Here is a 6302-nt window from a genome sequence, read left to right on the forward strand (position 1 = left end):
GCTCCCACTTTCAGCCTCTGGACTCTAGTGAGGTGTCCCTTTACTAATTTGCACATCCCTTGACCTCTCTTATCAACCCTTAGGCAACCACTAATTTACCATCTGCCTCTTTAGATTTGTCTATTCTAGACACCATATAAATAGAATATGTGCTGTTTGAGTCTGGCTTTGCCTACATAATGCTTTAAAGGTTCATCTGTGCTATATAGCATATCAGTATTTCATTGCCTTTCATATCTGAATAATATTCCATTTATAGATATACCCCATTTTCATTATCTTTTCATCAGTTGGTAGATGTCTGGGGGTTTTGCACCTTTTGGCTATTATGAATGATGCTGTTGTGATTATTTACGTGCAGGTTTTTATGTGAACATATGTTTCATTCCTCTTCAGTGTATATGTAGGAGTAGAATACAGTGGCTCTTCAAATCCATCGTAAGGGACTAAGACTGCTCAGATTAATTGATTTCTTTTATATCTGGCTTGATCAAGAACTATTAATGAAGTATTTAGGAAAAAATCAGTTTTAGATTAGGAGAGACCCTCAAAATCGATCTACATATCAAAACAAGTAGATCAGCTAATAATACTTTTCAGGAGTAGATAGGTTTTATGTAAAAAAAATCACATATATATGTATATGGAATATGTTCCACCATAGAACTAAAGCAAATAGAGAAAAGGGGTTATATTGGCCACTAAAGCTTTTTGTTTTGTCAAGTGAGTTTGCAGAAGACAAGATATAATTTGTGGTGGGGAGGTGAGCTGGCAGCACTGACCAAAGCTGTCATATTGCCAGGCAGGTAATGGCCATTTCTAGAGGGGTCAAGAGTTGAAACGACAGCCCTCCTTGGGGAAACATTCATCAAATCATAAGCACCCCAGGCGCCCCTTATGACTGGCACTGGAAAAAGCATAAACTAAGGAGGCTTTGAGTACTCAAAATCTAGTTGGAAAACAAAATTATAAAATTATAAGAGATCAAAGCCCTCTTTAAATGTAAAGAATTGTTTGTAAATTCTGAAAAAAATTTTCATCTGATGGTATGGTGCTAGCTTGGTCTCTGTTTTTTTATTTTTTATTTATTTATTTTTTTTTAAGTAGGCTCCATACCCAGCATGGAATCCCAGTGCCAGCTTGCTCTTAAAAGCATAAATCACTTTGCCCTAAACTGCTTTTTTTCTCCTGCAATCCTCCCAGGGCCCTGAGGTTTCTCACCACCAGGAATGCTCATAGGATGGGTGGACTGACACCCAGGGAGTTTGGGAACTGAGGAGGTGAAGGGATCTTAGCCGCAGAAGTCTGACTGTCCTGCTTTTGTGGTCTTGAGTCAGACTTCAGTGTGCGTGTGGTGAGGGTGCTGTGGTCTAATAGGTCATACCCTCCAGCTTGTCTGACTCAGGGTGATGAGTGTCCCCTGCTTTGCTCAGTGGCAGTGGGAGCCTAGCTCCCACTCACCAAAGTGGAGGCAGAGGCAGAGGTGGCTGCTGGCCTCAGAGCAAGAAGTTGGGGGCAGTGGAGGACTCCACAAATGAGCTGGGGATGGCCAGAGCTGACCAGTTCCAAAGGGTCTGTTTACCCAACAAGATCTGAGGCCCCATATCTCCTGTCTGCCACTCCTACCCCTCCCCACTGGGGTGTATTTCCAGAGACCAGCTATCTGTAAAGTGGACAAAGCAGCCTATTTCTGGTACCTGCTCCAGGACAGCCTGTAACATTCCTTTAAAATTATCCAGGTACATGAAGGGTCCAAGTTTTTTCTTCACATGACCTGTAACAAAATCAGAAGCTGTGAAGTACAGGTCTCAATCTCCCTATGAAAACTGTTTCTCATTGCATTAAATTCTCTCCTTTTAAGGAAGAGCTCTACTCATACTGGACACACTTCTCTGAAATTGTCCTGGCCACCAAAGATTTATTAAGAATGGAGGAGATAAAATGGAGCGTCTTCCAGAGCTGTTTCTTCCTCTTTTTTCCTTTTTCTTCTGTGAACTGAACACCATCAGGTTTGAGAACTAAGTTAGATATTACATATAATCTCATATAATCTTCTCATTTTCTGGGTAAAATTGAGGCCCAGGAGAGTCTAAGTGACTAGAACAGGGTCAGAGATATGGTAGGCAATGGAGCTGAGCTTGAAAGTCTCATCCCCTTCACCCGTACCCACGATTCCCTCTTCTCTCCACACACCACAGTCAGCCAGGAAAACAGATCAGTCACAGAATCCTCAGAAAATATTTGCCCCGGGTTTCTAAGGTTGCCTCATCCTTGCTCTCCTTTTCTCATTCTACCCCTTGCCAGAGCATGAGGTAGCTAAGAATGACATTGACCACATTCTGTAGTTAATTCTGATGGTTTGTTCTAAAGTTTATTGACTCACCAGTATATTGTTGAAAAAGAAAACTTTTCCTTGGAGGAATACTGAAAGCTATAGGCAACTTCCTATTATCATAACAAAATATTATAACACGGCAAAAGTAGTCAGGGGATGTCATTCTAAACAAGTACAAACACAGCAGTGCCTTCTAGGTACTAATGGAGTCACTCATTGTATGCTGGCCCTGTTGTAGTCACTTAGACTTTCCACTCTGGCCAACCTCAGTGAGCCAGTGTGGTGTCACTGTACTCATGTGGGGAAGAGATGTGCAGCAGCACACCACTGTAGTATTTCTACCATACAATCAACGTCAATAAGCCCAAGAACACAAATAATAAATTAATTAGGTTTGAGTATGTATTACTTTTGTATCCAATGTAACTTGTTGCACAGTAAATTGATAAGCTTAATTTTTAATACGAATTGTATATAAAAACTGGCTTAAAAATGCTGAAAATTGAATGAATGACTCTCACCAACAGGTATAGACTGGCTTCAGCACGCCACCGGGAATCATCTGCTCCAGACTTTGTTGATTTAATTAAGTGACCTGCAGTGCAGCCCTCATGGGAATATGTAAACACAAACCACATATAAGCTGAGGACTCTTGGCCTCTTGGTTTTTATTCATAAAGTTACTGGCCCTCATTAAAATTTTTCTTCCCTAAAAAACGATGCAATAAACAATAGATAGAAGTTAAAACTGTGGTTGTAGACAGTCCATCTCATTCCTTCCATCCAGTTTTGTGATTTACATGCCACACCTCAGCTCTAAGTGATAATAACAAGGAGTAGATGGGATCTCTTCTCTTGTGACTAATCTTACCAATGAGTGAAAGCATAGGCGCTATGCTAAATACTAAAAGCTTCATATGTTCTCATTTAGTTCTGATGACAGTTTATTCCCATTATAAAGAAGAGGAGTTTGAAGTTTTGCAAGTTTAATTACCAAGATTGCAGCTGTTAAAAAGCAAAGCTAGAATTTAAACTCAGGGAAATTTGATTTAGATTAAAGTGTGATTAAAGAGACTGAGGCCAAATAAAGGCCTAACACAATTCTTACAAGGACTGAGGTCAAAGACATTGTGAAAATTGCTGTTCATGAGTTGGACTTACAGTCATTATGCAGTCAAAGCTGTCATTAAAGTGGAATAATAGTCCAATGAAGCGATAGTATGGCTGGAGAGAAATGAGAGAGAGTATTAGTTATCTCTTGTCACAGCTGCTGTAATAAACAGCCATAGAACCACAGTAGCATACAACAGTAACTATGTTCAAGTGTCTTGAGTCAACAGCAAGCAGATTAATCTCTAATCTTTGCTGGGGATTGTTCCCATGTGTGAGGTTGGGTGGCTGTTGCTCCATTGGCTGGAGTGACTTGGCTGTGCTTTAGATTTTCCTTATCTTCCAGCAGACTAACCAGAGCCTGTTCTCATGATGACAACACAGGCACAGAGCATGAGCAGACACAAGACCTCTTGAGCCTTGGCTTAGATCTGGCATATTATCTCTTCTAATTAATATACTTCTATTAACTAAAGCAAATCACAAGGACAGCTATATTCAAAGATCAGTAAAAAACAGACTCCATCTCTATAGTGAAAGGAACTGCAAAGTCACATGGTAAAGGACATGGGAATAGAGAGAGGTAAAGAATTGGCACCGTTAAAAAAAAAAGGATTGGCACCATTAAGGCCATGTATCAATCAAGAGGTAAGTAGAGTCATCCGTGGAGAATGTGGTTATCATCTCCTGGTAGTGATACACTGCCATGCTTCATGAACTTTTTTCCCTGGTACTTACTTTTAATCAGGCTATGACTAGTCCTGGGCCATCAGCATGGCACCTTGCAAGGAGTCATGAACTTTGAATTTTGGTCTAGATCAATGATCTAGTGCTGAAGCTATGAATTTCACCCATCTGCAACTGCATCATGAGGGCTTTGCTGCTCAAAGCATGTATTTATTCCTCCCTCACTGAAAACTCCAAATTGTGAATATGTGAAAGGGGGTTGGAGTAGGACTACATGCCTGAATTTTCTATTCTGGTCAGTCAATAACCCTCTTTTCCCTCTTTCCCACTTCCATGTATTTTGTCTGCCCTTCCACATCTTTTCTGCCCCTTTGTTAGCCAGCTCCCTGCCCATTGCAGCTAACATACATGGACTATGTCCAAAGGCTTCAATATCCACTGGCTTCCAGCTGGGATGACTAAAAAAGAAGGCCCAGGAGACCTAAGAGGAGGTAGAAAATTAGGTCAGGATATTTATGTTCCTGAGTCTCTCTTTGTGAGATCACCTTGGCTTTCTGAGCCTTTTGAACTGACCTAAATGACTCATTCTTGCTCTCCTTCCAGATCCTAGAAACCATTTGCTCCCTTCATTCTTCTGAGCCTACGGATGACAACAGCCCCAAGTTCCTGCACCATCCCTACTATTCCCTCAACACATCACCTACCTCTTTAGAACTAATTCCTTTATCAATAAACTTACTTAAATTTTCCTAAGTTGAGATTTGCCTTGTTTCCTGTAGGAATCCCTCTTGATACTCTCACATATAGAAAATACTCAATGATTCCCCAAGAGAAATTATCTAAGATTCCATCTGTCATGTATCCTGCTCAAAATACAGAATATCCATATGATACACAACTGTTTGTGTCCAAATATAGTTTTTCTTAGTCCAGAATCTTGTGAACTAAATGTATTTTCTACTTGCCCCCATTATATAATGGTACAAAAGAAATAAAATTAACCACAATAAATGGAATAATGGAAGACACATAACAGCCATTTGTCTCCTCTCTCTGGGGACACTTTTAAGGATCTGGACTTGAAGAATATTACTTGATTAGACACTCATTCTGTTCTCTGGGAGACTCCTTGCCCATTGTTCTCCAAGATGCTTGGATCTCTTTCCAGGATATTCTTATTTGTCCGTTATATTCCTTGGCCACATTTAATGGGCACTGGGGAATATACTGCCCTTTGAGCTTGCACAATTTTTTTCAGCCTGCTTCCCGACCATGAATGATTGGGAGACCAAGAGTTGTTTTAAACTTCAGGATTTATAAGTCTTTGGCAGCAAAATTTTCTAAAAAATTCAGTAGGCCTCTAATTCACTTGCTTCCAATAAGTTCTACATATCAGTAATCATACAGTTCTTTTAAATGCCATCTAAAATGTCTACTTCCTCACCTTCTCAGCATGTCTCTAGCTTTTAATTTACTGAGGCTATTGGCTCTAGTTAGAAGATTACACATTAAAAAAAAAAAAAAAAAAACTTTAGCTTTGCAGAGTGGCAGTATCATAGCCGATGAGGTTTGTCCGAGGCGCGATTATTGCTAATTAAACAACAACAACAAAAACAACAACAAGATAAGAAAACAAAGCTTTGCTTTGAAAGATCTTACAGATAAAACTGGCAATAAAAACCCTTCTAGGGATCCCTGGGTGGCGCAGCGGTCTGGCGCCTGCCTTTGGCCAGGGCGCGATCCTGGAGACACGGGATCGAATCCCACGTCGGGCTCCCGGTGCATGGAGCCTGCTTCTCCCTCTGCCTGTGTCTCTGCCTCTCTCTCTCCCTGTGTGACTATCATAAATAAATTAAAAAAAAAATTAAAAAAAAAACCTTCTAAATCCCAACCCCTATGTTGAGGGGGTTTCAAAGCCAACTCTTCCCACAGTTCAGGGCCCCAGATTTCTGCATTAGTTCTCTATCATTCAGTTCTGTATGTGCACCTCTGTGGTTCTCTCTGAAATCTCCCCTTTTAAATCTTTGACCCTTTGCCAAATCTGGACACAGAAAAGTAATAGCAAAATTAAGATCCAGGTTTTCAATGTCTTTCCTGAGTATCTGGCTTAGAACCCAAATGGCCTGGTACCAAGTAGGCTTCCTCAGATGACAGTTTTACCAATATTTTG

The 6302-nt window shown here is 40.4% G+C and overlaps 1 long non-coding RNA gene and 1 pseudogene across 2 annotated transcripts in view; both read left to right on the forward strand.

Annotated features, from left to right (window-relative positions):
- Window positions 1–3059, forward strand: part of LOC118352252 (uncharacterized) — a 101631-nt gene extending 98572 nt beyond the window's left edge. For both annotated transcript variants that reach the window (XR_004809098.2, XR_004809099.1), the window contains 2 exons: window positions 1862–2009; window positions 2863–3059. This is a non-coding gene — a long non-coding RNA (uncharacterized LOC118352252). The remainder of the gene's footprint in view (window positions 1–1861; window positions 2010–2862) is intronic.
- A 2606-nt stretch (window positions 3060–5665) lies between these two features.
- Window positions 5666–5795, forward strand: LOC112674306 (U4 spliceosomal RNA; annotated as a pseudogene).
- Window positions 5796–6302: the final 507 nt, after the last annotated feature.

Source organism: Canis lupus, chromosome 24 (genome assembly GCF_003254725.2).
Source record: "Canis lupus dingo isolate Sandy chromosome 24, ASM325472v2, whole genome shotgun sequence".
NCBI lineage: Eukaryota > Metazoa > Chordata > Mammalia > Carnivora > Canidae > Canis > Canis lupus.